The sequence below is a fragment of the Chiloscyllium plagiosum genome, unplaced genomic scaffold, assembly GCF_037043375.1.
Source record: "Chiloscyllium plagiosum isolate Xiang-an unplaced genomic scaffold, Cpla_swu_hap1 HiC_scaffold_10, whole genome shotgun sequence".
Lineage (NCBI taxonomy): Eukaryota > Metazoa > Chordata > Chondrichthyes > Orectolobiformes > Hemiscylliidae > Chiloscyllium > Chiloscyllium plagiosum.
The window spans coordinates 108,195,790-108,215,690 of record NW_028270148.1 but is presented as its reverse complement, the minus strand read 5'-3'; positions in this window follow the sequence as shown (position 1 = coordinate 108,215,690).

Here is a 19,901-nt window from a genome sequence, read left to right as displayed (position 1 = left end):
GCAAATAGCCAATTTCTCTCAAGGTGAGGGGGGGGGGGAAAGATGTAAAAGTGACCTAAAAGGGGGCAGCTTTTTCACACAGAGGGTGGTGTGTGTATGGACTGAGCTGCCAGAGGAAGTGGTGGAGGCTGGTACAATTACAACATTTAAAAGGCATCTGGATGGATATATGAATAGGCAGGGTTTACAGGGATATGGGCTGAATGCTGGCAAATGGGACTTGATTAATTTAGGATATCTGGTCAGCAGGGATGAGCTGGAACAAAGGGTCTTATTCCATGCTGTACGTCTCTATGGCTTTTTGACTCTGATGATCTAACATCAAGCTAAATGTTTGTGAGAGTTGACATTGGCCTCCCTTCCTTACCATGTAGACCACAAGCAACATGAAACAATGAGGTGGTCATTTTGCTTCTGGAATGGCTACTTTTGTGACTGTATTCCATGCTGCACAGCTCTGGGTGTTAGCTCAGTTCGGTAGTTTTCTGAATCAAAAAACGAAAGAACGGTGGGTGCTGGGAATCAGAAACAGGAACAGAAATTACTGGAAAAGCTCAGGGGGCCTGGCAGCATCTGCGAAGATAAATCAGAGTTAATGTCTAGTGACCCTCCCTCAGGACTGATGCAGTTGTCCTGTCAAGTTGGTTAGCATGCTGTAGAGTGGCAGAACCTCATGGCTCAATGAAATGATGCCCTTCGGCTGACTGTCTGCTACAATTAAATAATGTTTCTTCCACCACCACCACCCCCACCCCGCCTTTACTCCGTAACTTTTGACTCCCTTCCTGATTAAAAATCTACCTCACCTTTGAATGTATTTATAAAGCCAGAGAATCACAGTCTGTGACCCGACCCTTCAGTCCAACCAGTCTATGCCGAAAAATCATCCCAAACTTACCTCGTCCCAACTGCCTGCTCCTGGCCCATATCCCTCCAAATGCCTTTCCTATTCATGTACTTATCCTAATGTCTTTTAAACATTGTAACTGTACCCACATCCACCACCTTCCTCTCAAAGTTCATTCCACACACAAATCACTCGTGTAAAAACTTCGTCCCTCCTGTCTTTTTTAAATCTTTCTCCTCTCACATTAAAAATATGTCTTGCAATACCCTACTGGAGGGGAAAGATACCTGCTGGTCACCTTTATCTATACTCCTCATGATTTTATAAACATCTGTAAGGACACCCCTCAACCTCCTACACTCCAGTGAAAGAAGTCCCAGCCTGTCTTTATAACTCAAACCTTCCATTCCTGGCAACATCGGGGTAAATCTTTTCTGAATCCTGTCAAGTTTAATAAATATCCTTCCTACAACTGGCCGACCAGAACTGGACACAATACTCCAGAAGAGGCCTCACTAACATCCTCTACAACCTTAACATAATGTCCCAACTTACAACACAAAATAAATTCACTTGGTCCATTATGCCCATGCTGATCCTTTGAAAGACCTTAGGCGTCGTTCCTGTGTTATTTTTGTCTGTAACCCGGAAAGTGCCTCATCCTCAAAAACCTGCCCAATCTCCTTACAAAATTAATGATCGAGCCAACGTCCAACACCTTTTCAGGCCAGCCATTCTGAATCCTGACAAGGTTTTCAGTGAGAAATGTCCTTATTTTTGCCTCCAGATGTTTTCCCACTAACTTTAACTCCGCAACCTTTAGTTCTTGACACACTCACTGGAGGAGATAGCCTTCCTCTCTCTCTCTCCTCCCATCTTGTGAATCTCTATTACATCATCTCTCAGAACAATGCTGTGTAACATAGTTGATTGCCAGAAGTGAATTTGAGGATTACCTGTGTAACTATCTAGTTAACAGGAATGAACCTGGTTTTACACCCCCAGAACAATTTCATTAAATTGCTTGAGGAGTAGACAAACCTGAGTCAATTATGTTATGCTTTACTAAGCTGCTGATTTTAACCTCACAAGTGCACCTGAAAAATATCAGCACAAGAGATCACCCCAACTAGACTCAAGTCTGTGGGGATTCGTGGCAAAACACAGGCATGGCTAAATAAACTGGCTAAGAGGATCGGCTGTTTAGAGAGAAACAAATCAGATATCTGGGGGCGGTAGAGCGTGGGACGTCCCATGGGCCAGTGTTGGCAGCTACTGTATGCTGATTCAAATATACACTGAAACTTACATTAATGAGCTCAATGTGAATGGGTCAAATTTGCAAATAGAGAAGCAGAGGAATTGAAGATGGCAGTTTAGAAATACAGGCAAATAAAATATGTGGGTGGACTGACAAAGGTAGACAAAATGTAATGCGGATAGAAATGTGCAAAATATGAGCTAAAAAGAGAAATTGCTGGAGAAACTTAGCGGAGACAGAAATGAGTTAACGTTTTCAATCCAATCGGCCTCTTCATCAGAAGGGGATTCAGGCTGGTTTCAAAACATTAACTCTGTCTCTCTCTCTCTCCACAGACCTGCTGAGTTTCACCAGCACTTTCTGCTTTTGTTTCAAAATTCTGGCATCTGCATTTGCTCAGTGGTTAGCACTGCTGCCTCACAGCGCCAGGGACCTGGGTTTAATTCCTCCCTAAGGCAACTGGCTGTGTGGAGTTTGCACATTCTCCCTATGTCTGCGTGGGTTTTCTCCCACAATCCAAAGATGTGCAGTTAGGTGAATTGGCCATGATAAATTGCCCATGGTGTTAGGTGCGTTAGTCAGGGGTAAATATAGGATAGGGGGAATGGGTCTGGGAGGGTTACTCTTCGGAGGGGCAGTGTGGATTTGTTGGGCCATAGGGCCTGTTTCCACACTGTAGGGAATCTAATCTAATCTTTTAGCTTGGGATGCAAACTGCTATTGTCAGAGTAGGATCAGGTCTTCCGGGCCTACTGGTGTGTGTGTGTGTGTGATCCAAAGTTTTTAACATTGGACTTACAGTTCCCAACCTTTCCCAGTCAGATCTCATTGACATGAGAAAAGCAGGTGCGAAGAATTAAGTCAAGCAAAGTCAAGCAGTGTTGTTCTTATGGGGATAAAAGGCTGATCATTATGCTGCACTTTATGGTTTTGAATGATTATTTTAACGAGAAGCATGATTATGCTCATGTTGGAGTTGTATAGCTACACTATGGTTGGAGATAATGCTTTTGATTTGAGGAACAGGTTTATAGCAGTAACCATTACAGTTTCTAATATTGTTGAGAGATGATAAATTATTCCAAATGTGCTTCTGTGAGTTTCTTTTTGATCATGAGAATCTACGGCCAGAAACTTTGTCTTAATTCTGCTCATCTCAAATTGGGGTTTATTTCAGAAATGACAGCACTGACAAAATGATAGTTAAAATAAAGAGTCAAAATGATAATTGAGTGAAACTATTTCAATTTGTCTTCTTATTTTTGCATTCAATAGACATATTTCAGTTGTTATTTCTTTCAAATCATAGAGTTTTTACAGCAGAAAAAAATGCCCTTTGGTCATCAAACATCCGTCTATTCACATCCCCCATTTAGCCTTTATCCTTTCTCAAAGGCACATTTATTTTTATTAGAATCCTGACAATGTGGAAACAGGCCATTAGGCCCAGTAGGTCCACACCGACCCTCCAAAGAGTAACCCACCCAGACCCTATATTTACCCATGCCTGATAACCTCCACTATGGGCAATTTAGCATAGTCAATTCACCGAACCTACACATCAGTGGACTGTGGGAGGAAACTGGAACACCCAGAGGAAATCCACGCAGACATGGGGAGAATGTGCAAACTCCACACAGACAGTCGCCTGAGGCCGGAATCGAACCCAGGTCCCTGGTGCTATGTGGCAGCAGTGCTGACCACTGAGCCACCGTGCCATATGGCAATTAGTTTTAGAAATGCTGATTTTCTTTTTACACAGAACACAATAGATTCTATTTGGTGCAATTGTCTTTCTGAAGAGGCTGCTCAGGTAAAAATAGTCATCGACCCCTAACCTATAGCATCCCTATCATCTTTCAAAGGATGTAATCGGAGTTGTATATGTGTAAAGATGACCTGTATTTTGAGGGACCTGTTAATCTAACTCAGCATCTGCCATGCCCTCTTAAAACTGCATCCTTGTGTCACGATAGTTGCTTTTGTGAACAAGGACAGTTAAAATTGGGGGTCCTATACGGAAGGTATCAGTTGAGTAGAGTTTATGGCCATACTCACTCCATAGGGTAGTCTATGTGTCACAACCTGAACACCTTCCTCTCTGATCAAGGTGAGGAAACAATGAAAAATCACAAACTTTACAACCTGGAAGGCCATTAACTGAAAGGTCATCCTTGGAAATATATAACAAAGCAGTTGATAAGCAGTAGGTCCTCATGAACAAACCATGGCCCATCCTGTCTTAAAAGAAGCATGGGACGCACGCACCAAACAACCCCATCATCCTGTGCTGACCACTTCAACTCCCCCTCCCACTCCGCCAATGACATGCAAGTTCTGGACTCCTCCACCACCAAATCAAAACCATTTGCTAACTGGAGGAAGAACACCTCATCTTCCGCCTCGCGACCCTCCAACCAGAAAGCATCAACATCGACTTCACCAGTTTCCAAATCTCCCCTCCCTCCACCTCCTCCCAGATTCAACCTTCCAAATCAGCACCACCCTCTTGGCCTGACCATCGTCCTTCCCACCTAACTGCTCTACCCTCCCCACTGACCTATCACAATAACCTCCCACCTACATCCACCTATCACCTTCCCATCCACCTTCTCCTCAGTCCCCTGCCACCCTGTGTTTATCTTTCGGTCCCTGTTCCCCCCTCCACATTCCTGATGAAGGGCTTATGCCTGAAACATCGACTCTCCTGCTCCTTGGATGCTGCCTGCTCTGCTGTGCTTTTCCAGTGTCACATTTTTCGACTCTGACTCTCCAGCATCTGCAGTCCTCACTTTCTACCAAATATATAGAATGCAATGATGACATAATAGCAACAAAGATTCTCAAAAATTCTTTGAGAAGGTGACCAAACAGGTAGATGAGAGTAAACTGGTTGATGTGGTGTATATGGATTTCAGCAAGGCGTTCGATAAGGTTCCCCACAGTAGGCTATTGTACAAATGCAGAGGAATGGGATTGTGGGAGATATAGTAATTGGCTTGCTGAAAGAAGACAGAGGGTGGTGGTTGATGGGAAATGTTCATCCTGGAGTCCAGTTACTAGTGGTGTACAGCAAGGGTCGGTGTTCGATCCACTACTGTTCATCATTTTTATAAACGACCTGGATGAGAGCATAGAAGGGTGGGTTAGTAAATTTGCAGACAACACTAAGGGCGGTGGATAGTGACGAAGGATGTTGTAGGTTACAGAGAGACATAGATAAGCTGCAGAGCTGGGCTGAGAGGTGGCAAATGGAGTTTAATGCGGACAAGTATGAGGTGATTCACTTTGGTCAGAGTAACCGAATGCAAAGTACTGGGCTAATGGTAAGGTTCTTGGTAGTGTAGATGAGCAGAGAGATCTTGGTGTCCATGTACACAGATCCTTGAAAGTTGCCACCCAGGTTGACAGGGTTGTTAAGAAGGCATACAGTGTTTTAGCTTTTATTAACAGAGGGATCGAGTTCCGGAACCAGGAGGTTATGCTGTAGCTGTACAAAGCTCTGGTGTGGCCACACTTGCAGTATTGTGTACAATTCTGGTCACCGCGTTATAAGAAGGATGTGGAAGTTTTGGAAAGGGTGCAGAGGAGATTTACTAGGATGTTGCCTGGTACGAGGATGTTGCCTGGACTTGAGGCTGTTTTTGTTAGAGAGAAGAAGGTTGAGAGGTGACTTAATAGAGACATATAAGATAATCAGAGGGTTAGATAGGGTGGACAGGGAGAGCCTTTTTCCAAGTATGGTGACGGCAAGCACGAGGAGGCACAGCTTTAAATTGAGGGGTGATAGATATAGGACAGATGTCAGAGGTAGTTTCTTTACTCAGAGAGTAGTAAGGGTATGGAATGCTTTGCCTGGAACGGTAGTAGATTCACCAAATTTAAGTACACTTAAGTCGTCATTGGACAAGCATATGGACATACATGGAATGGCATAGGTTAGATGGGCTTCAGATTGGTATGACAGGTCAGTGCAACATCGAGTGCCAAAGGGCCTATACTGCGCTGTAATGTTTTATGTTCTATAAAGTGTGGCCACCCTCCAAGGTCTGCATTAAAGAGTTGCAGTGAAGAAAAATTGGCTTGCTGCTTAATGATTTGAAGATGCTGGTGTTGGACTGGGGTGGATAAAGTTAAAACAATCACACAACACCAGGTTATAGTCCAGCAGGTTTATTTGGAAGCACTAGCTTTCAGAGTGCTGCTCCTTCATCAACCACCTGATGAAGGAGCAGCGCTCCGAAAGCTAGTGCTTCCAAGTAAACCTGTTGGACTATAACCTGGTGTTGTGGGATTTTTAACTTGGTGCTTAATGATTTTTTATGCATTAAAGAGACACCTTTCATCATTGGCATCATTGCTACCCTCACAAATTGAACAATAAAATACCAAAGTCTATTATTATAGAAGGTAGCCGATTTGGTAATGAATTGTTCATCCACCCTTCCAATAAATTTCCCAACTGGTGAAGCCAAGAATTATCCCTCTGTTGCCTGAATCACAAAATTGTTAAGGAGACCCATCATGCCTGTTCTCGGTCTTTGCTTATCTCCTGTCTTTTCTCTCTATCCCTGCACAACACATCTATCCATCCTAACATTCATCCAATGCCCAGTTGAATGCCTCAAAGTGCCTTTTGAGTAGTGATGGGAGAAAATATCCTTCATAGGCAAGGGCACTCTGAAAGTTGACATCTCGTTTGAAGGTGTGGCATGATGTTTTGAACAGGGTAAACAAAACGACACTCATATTTCAAAGGGAATCTGGCAGCTGGAGATTGATGAGATCTCCAAGGAAGTAATGTAGACCCCATGGTCCCTTTGGAATGTTCCCCTGCAGATGTCCTGCTGAAGTTAATGGTGGTGGAACTGTGGAGGTCCTGTTGCATTTGAGGGACGTAGAAATGCAAGGTTTCACATTTGTTGTCGTCTCTTCCGATGTATCTATATTCTTGTGAGGGGAGGGTTGGGGGAACGAGTGGGCAACACTGCAATTGTTTATGGAGGGGCTTCCCAAAATTGGTGGTGGTGTCGCCAGCAGGGGTCGCGAGATGAAATATTGGGGTCACGAGGGTCAAAGCAGCAATGTCCTTCCCCTCCATTCGACCAAATAGGATGCCCCTCCCCTCTTCGCAGGCTGCTCTTCCCAATCTCTGCTCGCTCTCACAGGTCCTGCTGTGGGATTGCAGCAACGTTCAGGCTTCGAAATGGGGTCACGGTGAGAAAGGTTTAGCGTACAGTCACAACAACTCCAACGTCCCACCACCTTGACTACATGCCCACCCTGAGGCAAGGAAACAGGGCATCCCTTCTCCTACCCCACTCCCAGCCTATGAATCTCTTCAGGGTCTGAACAGCTTGTCCTAATGTGACCGTCATTCCTGTTTTACTTAGTGAAGTTTTGCGAGTTCATTCATCAATCATGACAGGGCTTGGGTAGGGTGAATAGCCAAGGTCATTTTTCTGGGATGGGGGAATCCAAAACTAAAGGGCACATATTTAAGGTTGGGGGGAACAATTTGAAATGGACCTGAGGAGTAACTTTTTCGCACAGAGGGTGGTACGTGCATGGAATGAGCTGCCAGAGGAACAACATTTAAAAGGCATCTGGATGGGTATATGAATTGGAAGGGTTTAGAGGAATATGGGTCAAACACTGGCAAATGGGATTAGGTCAGATTGGGATGTCCAATCAGCATAGATGGGTTAGGCCAAAGGATCTGTTTCCATGCTGCATGACTCTATAACTAAATTGTTTGTCTTGGTATTCGGAATTGTAAAATTGTACTGGTAGACCAAGCCGGAGGTGCACAGGTGTCATAAAATTCAGACCTCCAAGATTAGTCTTGCCTCAGGAAACATTAATGTCATCACAGGATCTCTCAAAGGCCCTGTATGTTCCAGCTTCCAAGATTAGACTCATGCTGTAATTTCCCATGTTCTCATGTATGCCCCTGATCAAAGATCTTAGCTTCTGCTCATGGATAATCCACTACATTATAATTAGGCCTGATGGGAGATCAGCGTACGAATAATGTTCTCAGACACAGCATTTTCAGTACACAGTCTTCAGCACGGATTTTATAATCCATCCATCCAGTCCATGCCGAACATAATCTCAAACTAAACTAGTCCCACCTACCTGCTCCTGGCCCATGTCCCTCCAAACTCTTATTCAGGTACTTAGCCTGATATCTTTTAAAAGTTGCAACTATACCCGTATCCATCACTTTCTCTGGGAGTTCATTCCACAAACTAGCAAGTGACCAAGATAGGTTACACTGTACAAACAAAGTGCTACTTATTGTGTTCTGCAATAATCCAGTGGAAATATTGAACCAACAATTCTCTGCCATTATATAAAACAATACACAAAGTATCAGTCAAGATGACACAACGGATGCAGTGAAAATCCACAGTTTGAGCACTGGGTGCTAACTCAGTGTTAGATTCCTTTCTGATGAAGGGCTTTTGCTACCTGACTTGCTGTGCTTTTCCAACACCACACTCTCAACTCTAATCTCCAGCATCCGCAGTCCTCACTTTCGCTTCGCTTGTCAAAAACAGAATGTTACAGCTTAGGAGTGGCTCAGTGGTTAGGACTGGTACCTCATTGCACCAGGGACCTGGGTTCAATTCCACCCTTAGACGACTCTCAATGTGGAGTTTGCACATTCTCACCAGGGACCTGGGTTCAATTCCACCCTTAGACGACTCTCAATGTGGAGTTTGCACATTCTCACTGTGTGTGCGTGGATTTACTCCAAAGATAAGCAGGTTGGGTGGATTGTCCATACTAAATTGCCCCATAATGTCTAGGAATGTGCAGGCTAGGTGGATTAGCAATGGGATGCAGGGTTGCAGGGTGGGATGCCCTTCCACACGATAGAGATCCTGTGCTTATGAATTTGCAAGAGTAATTCTCATATCCACAAGGGAAAAAAAACAACCTGAAGAGGTTTGAAAAACAGAACTATGCTATGGGCTAAACATGGAAATGACTAATTAAGAAAAAATATTTCCAACACTTAAAAAAAACTGTGTCATGCTTTTTGATCATGTTATAATGTTAGCTTTTCATATTGAATTTCAATAACTGAATTTTACTTTCAGTTCTGTTGCACCAAGTTTTATTTGTCACTTCCAACAGGATCTGTCCATTAGATGGTGCTGCACTTCATTAAACCTTCAAAAGTGCTGTCTGCAATAGCATCATCCACCATTTTAACTCTGTGCAACATGTATAATTCCACTGACACAAAATAAGGGATTAAGCAAGGTATATATGTATTTGAGTTACACGTGTCTCTAAAGCAGAGTTACGTTTCCCTTGATCTGACTTGTAATCATAGCTTTTATGAAAAAAAATCTGAAAATCCTAGCTTCTGACCAGGGAGAGGAATGCCTTAGAGATTTTTCATAATTTGATCTTGAATCAAATAATTCTTGCATCAGAAGGAGGCCATTCAGCCCATCATGTCTGCATCAGCTTTAAGCTTCAACAATTTACTGAGTGTCATTCCCCAGCTTCTCCCCCTTAGCCCTTTATCAGATATTAGTTCCAATTCCCATAGAATGCTTCAATTGAACCTGGCCCCACCACACCCTCAGGCAGTGCACTCCAACTGGTTAAAACAATTTTTCCTCTGGCCTTTGTTGCTTTTTTTAAAGTCTGTGCCTTCTGGTTCTCGATCCTTCTACATAAGAACTTATCTAAACACTTTAGAATTCCCATGAAATCTCCTCTCAACCATCTCTTCAAGAGTAACAGCTCCAGTTTCTGTGCTCCAACTATGTGACTGAAATTCCTCTGTTAGTTTGTGTCGTTTTTAACCTTGCGTGACCACTTAAGCATCCTCCGTGGCCTTCGTTCTGCACCTCCTGCCTCAGCTTGGGGTTCACTTTGAAAGACAATATTTGGTTTTCCTCTGGTGGTCTCCAATCATTCTCTTCAGCTCACTCAGAAACTCAGGTGGAACAAGTCCGGCCCTTGTGTGAACATTCTTGACCCTATATGACCTTGGAAGTATTCCAAGCACCCTTGGGTGCCCAGGAGATAGGAATGTAAAATTGATCTTTTGCATCTCTGCAAGATGCCCAACACTCCCTATATGGAGTGTTGAAACATTCAAGACTTTTTAATCAAATGGACAGCTGACTCCCTGGAACTATTCCTGTAAATCGTTTCTGAACTCTGGGCGAGAGGGGAACGATATAAAAGGGACCTAAGGGGTAGCTTTTTCACACAGAGGGTGGTGCGTGTATGGAGTGAGCTGCCAGAGGAAGTGGTGGAGGCTGGTACAATTACAACATTTAAAAGGCATCTGGATGGGTATATGAATAGGAAGAATTTGGAGGAATATGGGCTGGGTGCTGGCAGGTGGGACTAGGTTCAGTTGGGATATCTGGTTGAAATGGACGAGTTGGACCGAAGGGTCTGTTTCCATGCTGTACATCTCTATGACTCTCCTCATGCCTTTGCATCCTTATTCAATGTAGCGCCCAGATTGGTCACAATACTTCAGTTGGGCGAAGGCAGTATTCTACATAACATAACATCTTTGCCCTTCCACTCCCACCATTAGTAATAAAGCCGAAGATGCTGCATATTTGATTAACCACCTCCTCACTAACTTGCAATAACTTCTCTGCAAATGTATCCTCAGCTGGTCATGCACTCCTTTTAGAATTGGACTCTTTATTTGCTAGTGCCGCTTTGCATTCTTCCAATCAACCTGAATCACTTCACTCTTCTCAACAGCAAATTTCATCTGCCAACCATTCACAATGCAATGTGGCTGAATCATACCTGACCTCTGAAAGGGTCTAACAAGGCACTCAAATCTACTCAAAAAGGTGTCTCGCCAACACCTTTTCAGGGTAATTAGAGATGGGCAATAGAGATGGCCTTACCATTGACGCCCACATCATGTGAATGAATTCAAAAAGGACAGCCTGATCAGTAACTTCCCTTTAAGGTGATATCTAAAGCAATCATTAGGGTGTATATACTGTAATAACAGGCCAACACTGTACTTTTCCTAATTCTGCGCTGTTCAGCAATCCTACTTGGCTAATAAATAACTGCATGACTACAGCATTAATGTCTAAAATACTTTGCAATGAAATTCAGCGTGTCTCTCATTTATTGCAAAGGATCTCTTCAGAGCGGAAGTTTTATGGCCTCGGCTTATACATCTGAAGTCCTGCAATCTTCTTTAGTGAAGATTAACACAAACACTTATTTTAATGGATCTGTGATGTTCCAATACTTTAATACATTTCCACTCAATTCACTCCTGAAAAAATCTTTATTAATCTATTTACTGTGCAACTAGTTAAATTTTTATTGGGCCTCCTTTCAAATCAGTCTTTTTAGCTCCTCTTAACAATTCCCCAGTAATGTTTGCATAACTCATCTCAGTCGTATTGCTTTTCACCTTAATATTTTCCAAGTTACCTTCCAATTTTTTTCGAACTTACTTTGTGTAGTTTTTAGACCTCTTGCATGCCGGTTTCTGCCTCTCCTTGGCTCACTTTGGAGGACAACATTTACTTTTTTTTTCTGTTAGCCTCCATTGGTTGTCTTCAGCTCACTGACTCACCTGTAAACTCAAGTTTAGATTAGATTAGATTAGATTCCCTACAGTGTGGAAACAGGCCCTTCGGCCCAACAAGTCCACGCTGACCCTCTGAAGAGTAACCCACCCAGACCCGTCTCCCTCTGACTAATGCACCTAACACTACGGGGCAATTTAGCGTGGCCAATTCACCTAAACCTGCACATCTTTGGACTGTGGAAGGAAACCGGAGCACCTGGAGGAAACCCACAGGAGACACATGGAGAATGTGCAAACTCCACACAGACAGACACCCAAGGCTGGAATTGAGCCTGGGACCTTGGTGCTGTGAGGCAGCGATGCTAACCACTGAGCCACCATGCCGCCCACATTTGGAACATGTCCAGCCCATATGTGAACATTGTTTGAGTCAACATGACATTGGATGCATTTCAAACACTCCTGGATTCTTAGGACACTGCCACGGAAAGTAGGCCCTTTCCACTCTTGCATGACACCCAAAAATTGACAGGGGTGCTATCGAGTACAGCTACTCAGTTTGAGTCTTGAAACACTCAAGAACTTTCAATCACTTGGACAGCAGACTTGTTGCAGTGCTGGATGATCATCCTATTTTGCATCCAAAGCACTAATCCAAGAAATTCTCCACTTTGACTCCTCTCATCGGGCGACAGAGAAACTCAAGAGGATTTTGTCAGCTCTGATTCATTCTGCAGAAGTTGAAGACTGTATAACGAATGAAACGTTACACAACCGGCAAACCTAAAAATGTGGCAACACTTTAAGCAACACCTTGTTTGAGTGACCCAAAGATGGAGATTTTGAATTATTTAAAACGGTCACCACAGTTACGTACATTATACACATTATACATAAATTAAAGCAGGACAATGTCTGAATGCTTTTGGAAACATCATTGTGTCTTTGCTGTTGATGTGTGACATGCTCAGATAAAATAGTGTTTATTTGTCAATGTTCTTTTGTTACTCCATATCATGGTGGCATGTAGTTCTGCAGTGCAACATTTTCTTCCACTTGGACCAACAGGGGCCATAAGATATCCCCTCAATATGTGGTTCCCATGTAAGTCAGATCCAGGGTGTAGGGCAGTACTGTACAGACAGAAGGCGCTGCTTTATCCCTGGATCTTTCACTCTGGATAATGCAACAAAGCTATGTGAAGGAGAATAAGGATTCATGAGAGATGCAGTATTGTGTCAAGGCTTCTGGAGTATTGCCTGCAGTTCTGGTCGCCCTGATATAGGAAGGATATTAGTAAGCTGGGGAAAAGATTTACCGGGAATATTGCCAGGATTATTGGGTTTGAGATATAACAATTGACTGGAAACACTGGGACTTTTCTCACTGGGACACGGGAGGTTGAGGGAGACCTTGTTGAGGTTTATACAGTCATGAGGGGCATAGATAACATGAAAGGCCACAGAGGGTGGCGAGTGTGTAGAATGAACTTCCTGAGGAAGTGGTGGATGGAGGTACAATTATAATGTTTAAAAGACATTTGGATAAGGACATGAATAGGAAGGGTTTGGAGGGATATGGGTCAAGTGCAGGCAGGTGGGACTAGTCTAATTTGGGAACATGGTTGGCATGGACTGGTTGGACCAAAGGCTCTGTTTCCATGCTCTATGACTCTGACTCTATGACTCTAAGTTGGAAAATGAGGGCATTTTTCAGAAGGAAAAGCACCATCAACATGCTGCAGCCCAGATGGGGAGGTGATGCCTCATGGAATTGTCTCTAGACTGTTAATCCAGAGACACTAGCTAATGTTCAGGGGACACGGGTTTGAATCCAGTCGTGGTAGGTGATGACACTTGATTTAAGCTTGACTGAAAATTTTAGATTTTAGATTAGATTAGATTACAGTGTGGAAACAGGCCCTTCGGCCCAACAAGTCCACACCGACCCGCCGAAGCGCAACCCACCCAGACCCATTTCCCTACATTTACCTCTTCACCTAACACTACGGGCAATTTAGCATGGCCAATTCACCTAACCTGCACATCTTTGGATTGTGGGTGGAAACCGGAGCACCCGGAGAAAACCCACGCAGACATGGGGAGAACGTGCAAACTCCACACAGTCAGTCGCCTGAGACAGGAATTGAACCCGGGTCTCTGGCGCTGTAAAATCTTGAATTCAGAGTCTAATGATGACCATGAAAGCATTGCCGATTGTTGGGAAAAACCCATCTGGATCACTAATGTCCCTTAGGGAAGGAAACTGCCATCCTCACCTGGTCTGGCCTACATGTGACTCCAGACCCACAGCAATGTGGTTGCCCTCTTGATAATTAGGGATGGGTAATAAACGCTGGATTAGCCAGTGGTACCCTCATCCTGTGAATGAATCACAAAGCAAGGTTCAGCCAAAGCCACAAGTTAGGATTTCTCTAGCAATGCGTTTCAACTGAACTGAGTGGCCTAAAATTGTCTCTTAATGACTGTAAATGCCACAGGGACTTGGATCTCTCCTTTTTAGTCCCAATTGCAGATTAATCTTATATAATAAACCAAAGAACTGCAAGTGCTGGAAATCTGAAACTGAAACAGAAATAGCTGGAGAATCTCAGCAGGTCTGGCAGCATCTGTGGAAAGCAAGCAGAGTTAACATTTCAAGTCCACTGCCCTTCCTCAAAACAGCTTAACACTTTGACCTTTTGACGCTTTTCCTGTTCTTTAATAAAAGTCAAGGACACAAACTGAGGAAAGCCTTCACAACATCTGATGCTTCCTCATTCAATCGTAACAAGATGTTACCTAAGTACGGACGTTATCATTCAAGCATTGTTAAGGCATCATTTGGCATTAAGGATGGGGAGGGCGTTCTTTAGATTCAGCTTTGTAATTGCAGCTGAAATCATAGCCACAGCTGAGGATGGAAAGTGAACATATTACAAATGTGGTGATTTACTTACAATGAACTTTCACCCTTCTACCTACATACCCTCAACGTAGTATGCAGTTCCTCCCACTACGTTGAGTCCTGGGGGTTGAGGTGAGAGAACATGCCCGAGAGTGGAACCCATTGGCCTTCCACACTTTGGCTGGGTGATCCTGGGATTGTTTGTGTCAGGAGTGCACAGAGATGCTGGCGAAATGCAGCTCACCCTCCCCAGCTTGGACTCCCACAGAGTTGGGACCGCAGGCTGAATGGAAATGAGGAGGAGGGAGGGGCCTCTTCTGGGAGTCTCTGCAGTGTCGATGATAGGAGTCGTGCTGTGAGGGTAGTGGCCACTTATATGTGACTCCTCCTCCGATGGATAACGTCCTGTCTCCTTGTGAGGAAGGGGCGACTTTGTTGAGGTCACCCTACCTCTGTTGTCCTGTTGCTGGAGCAGAGTATGAACTGCTACAGTGAGTAAACTAGAGGGCATGATACAGATGGCATTGGTGTACTCTTCCAACCTTCTCTTCCACTTTCCAGAGTGTCTCCTGAAAACTGTCCACTGTCCTGTGTCAACATTATTAACAGGCAACACCACAAAGTCTCTCTCTTCCCTGGGGCTTACCAGGAGCCGACAAGGCTCGAACTTTCTCTCCCTGAGCCATCTGCATGGAGGTGGCAGGGATGTGCTCTTGGCTCTAATCCAGCAGAAATACCCACCTGGTCCAACGGGAGAGAGACCTGACTGACAGATATAAACAGGAGGATCAGAGGTTCTGTTTACTCTAGGAGTCAGCTCTGAGCTAGCTGGGTCAGTGGCATGTACTGTGCACGTGTAAATAAAGGGTGACTTGGTGACACAATACCAGCCTTTGTGGAGTTATTTCAGTGGTGACAAGAGTGGGATTAATGACATAACCATGCAACAGTACTGAGTAGCTGAAGCCCAACTGGACTTCAAATGGGCATTGCAACTGGCTTTATCATTGGAAAATGTGGCAATTGGAGCTTATGAGTTGCAGTGTATTCCAGTGGAAATGGACACTCTTACCAAGCTTGGGGAACACCACTTGAGTGATGGCAATTGCATAGCCACGCTCAGGAAATATCCTGATCAGAGGGACTCTAGGTCAGCCCACAGCAAAACCTCAAAACAAAGCCATGTCTTGGCCAAATGGTTAACATTTTCTCAAGAATCAGGGTGGGTAGGGCATTGTTGTTGCTGCCAGTATGCAGTCTCAAGACAGCAAAAGAATCTCACTAGGTCTGAATTGAGTAAGAGAACTCATCGGCCAGTATCCAGGAGAGTGCATACCCTGGCAAGGTTTGGAACAGTTAAGTTGCTTAGCAACATCCCAAATTAGAACCAATCAATATATATATATGGTTGAATGGTCAACCAATTCTAATGGAGGATAATACCAACGCGGTTGTATCAGTGATTGTGGAACCAGTCTTTGCCAAAATTCACTGTGGACTCCAACCGTCAAGTTTGTGTTAGACCGCAGCCAAGCTGAGAACCTCTACTGGGGAACCCCTCCAGATTAAGAGTAGGACCCTCAGCATTGATTTGCCTGATGCTGTTTCAAAGCTGATCCTGTCGAGATTGTTATCAGATGGAAGAGAAATGAGCAGGATGTGTTTCACTGTGTATATGTGCTTGTCACAGCTGACATGGAGATGGTCGATATGACATCCCTGAAATAGCTGAGAGTTCCATGCTGCATTTGACTTTCATTAGCACACAATGAAAATCTAAGGGGAAGAAAATGAAATATCTGGATGCAAAACAGATTCCAAATTAACTTGGGCATATCATTGTCACAATCCTATAAAAAGAGATGTGAATTCCTAATAATCATCTCAAAGGATGACAAAATATTTAACGTTGTAAGATTTTTACTGTAATAAACACATTAAAAACATAATCGACTGGCAGACAACCAACCCAATAAACTACTGAAAAGATATATCCCTTCAACTTGTAATATGACTAAACACCCTATGCCACATTTATGCATCACGCCACAATCTCTGCAAAATTGTAGGAACTTATCCAAAAATACCCTCAGCCTCAAACAGACTTGATTTCCCACATTTCACTGACTCATAGTGCCCAGTGTCCGTCAAAACTTGTTTCCATCGGTTTTCTGAAAGTCTGCAAAACGACTTCTAGCAGCAAGGTCCATTTCTGTGACCTTTCTCCTGAACACATGTTGGATGAAGTGTTCAATGTCCTTAAATCTCTACAGACTCCAACTCTTTAATCACCAAATAAACTCCTGTCAGCACCCTCTCTGGTGACAAACAGAGTAAAGGCCACTGCTTCCTTCTCCTTTTTCCAGAAGCCTCTCTCTCTCTCTCTCTCTCCTTTTGCCTGTGGTCTCTGAATCAGCAATTCTGTCAGTCTGTCAGCTCCTCCCAGTGGAAAACATGACTTTCAACAGGGCATGCTCAGAGCTCCTGTTTCCTGGGCAACAAGGCTTATTGGCAGACAGGCATTCTCATCATCATAGAGTCCCTGCAGTGTGGAAACAGGCCATTTGGCCCAACAAGATAACATTGAATCTCTAAAGAGTAACCCTCCCAGATCTATTCCCCTACCCTCTCACCTTATAAATATGCCCCCTTACTTTGAACTCCTCTGCCCTTGCCATGCATGTTATCTATGCCCTCATGACTTTAGAAACCTCAATAAGATCTGCCCTCAACCTTTTACACCCCAGTGAAAAATGTCCTAGACTTTCCAGTCAATTTTTATATCTCAAACCTTCCATTCTCAGCAAGGTTTCTGGTAAATCTTTTCTCCAGCTTAATAACATCCTTCTTATAAGAGGGCAACTAGCACTGCAGACAATATCCAGAAATCTTGGCACTATACTGCATCGAGGAGAAAGTGAGGACTGCAGATGCTGGAGATCAGAGCTGAAAATGTGTTGCTGGAAAAGCGCAGCAGGTCAGGAAGCATCCAAGGAGCAGGAGAATCGACGTTTTGGGCATAAGCCCTTCTTCAGGAATAAATCCTGCAGATTTCTGAAGAAGGGCTCATGCCTGATACGTCGATTCTCCTGCTCCTTGGATGCTGCCTGACCTGCTGCGCTTTTCCAGCAACACATTTTCAGCACGATACTGCGTCTCTCATGAATCCTTATTCTCCTTCACATCGCTTTGTTGCATTATCCAGTTTTCCAGAGTGAAGCATCCAGGGACAAAGCAGTGTCCTCTGTCTGTACAGTACTGCATTACACCCTGGATCTGATTTAGATGGGGACCACATATTGAGGGGATATCTTATGGACCCTGCTGGTCCCAGTTCTCCCAGGTCACAGTGGCTAGCACCACTACCTCACAGCACCAGAGATCCAGATTCGATTCCAACAAATCCACATGGAACCTCCAAGAAGTAACTCATCCAGACCATTCCCCTACTATTCTCTATATTTACCCCTGACTAATGCATCCCTGAACACTATGGGCAATTTACCTTGGCCAATTCGCCCAACCTGCAAATCTTTGGACTGAGGGAGTAAACCAGAGCACCCAGAGGAAACCCACACAGACAGTCACCTGAGGCTGAAATTGAACCTGGGCCCCTGGTGCTAACCACTGAGCCACCATGAACCACTGGAGAGACTGAAAAGCAGCTTTTCAGTGACTTGACAGAGCAATTTCTAAGATGGCTGAACATTTCCATGACTGTATCTTACAAATTCCAAAGCCATTAACAATGACGTCAGCCTGTCCAGATGAACCTCTCACCTCAGAGGAACATGAATGAACACATCTCCTGACCCATTCACAAACATCCAGATCTGAGTTCAACCAGCTGCAGAACAGCCAGGAGGTGGAACCAGTTTGAAAAAGTGACTCATTCAGATTTAATCTCCTCATGCCTGAGGAACAGACTGGGAATCAACTTGCTAAGACCATATCAGCTTGTGAGAAGAGATCTCGTGATAAATCAACTAACTCTCATTGATGTTTGAGGGAAACTGCTTTCCCCCTAGGCCACACAAGACATGCTGTAGGACCCTGAGTGAGTGTGAAAACTGCACCATTTTTTTGACCTTCTACTTATTATAGCATTTTAAGCATCAACATGGCTGCTGCTGGCTCCAGAGGGAGAGATGCAAATTGTCTGTCAATATCTTTAAGTCAGCTTCATACTGAATCCAGAGGGACCATCAAAGTTAGCATAAATTCATTCAAAAGTCATTAATGTGAAAGGTCCATATACCGCTGATTTTTATTGGACTTGTTAAAAATACCGCAATCCATTGTGGCACTTTGGGACTCAGCAACGTGTGAAGGTGAGCTGCAATACTTTAATTAGTTTTATTTAGACTTGGTATTAAGAACAACAAATTCGATTCTTCCTGTTCTGAAAGAAAATTTACATGGAAACCTGGATATTTGGCTTTTACAATCACAGCATGTAAGTGGTTGAGCACTCACTGAATTGGTAAGCCTGTCCCTTTAAACATTCCACTTGCAGTCAAAAGGGCAACAAGAGGAGAGCCACTCACACCCTCCTCACTCAATCATAGCACTGACGACATTTTCTGTGCATTTTCAGCAATGAGCAAAAAACCTTTTGACACTCAGGAGTCAACGGTCTGCAGAGTTCTATGTTCTTGTTGAAATCTTCTGCTGTTTTCACACGTCCAGAAAATCACCAGGAGCCAAGGATGCTTGAATGCTTTTGTTTAAGGAACAAAGGGCTGACTTTTTGACAGAGATTGGTTTGGTGTTAATGTTGGGGTCGAGATTAGAGTAGTGCTGGAAAAGCACAGCAGGTCAGGCAGCATCAGGAAGGGCTTTGCCCGAAATGTCGACGTTCCTGCTCCTCGAATGCTGCCTGACCTGCTGTGCTTTTCCAGCACCACTCTAATCTTGACTCTAATCTCCAGCATCTGCAGTACTCACTTTCGCCTTGGTGTTAACTTTGTCCGGTTTGCGGCAGGTTTCTAATGTTACTCTCTGCAACTCGCCTGATTAGCCATGGCCACACCCAGGGGGAGCAGTGCTCAATGTATCCTCCCTCTCATTATTGTGGAACCTGAGAACCCTGATGCTGTGTCATCCTGAAAGCTCAGCTGTGCATTCCATGTAATGCTACCAGTCTGCCCCACTAGCTACCTGAAGGAGCCGCACTCCGAAAGCTTGTATTTTCAAATAAACCTACTGAACTATGACCCAGTGTCATGTGACTTTCAAATCTGAAGTTGACTTTCACAGGGCAATGAGCAAGGGAGCAACCAATCTCAAATACTTCTCAGGGCACACGGGTGGCATGACTTACATTC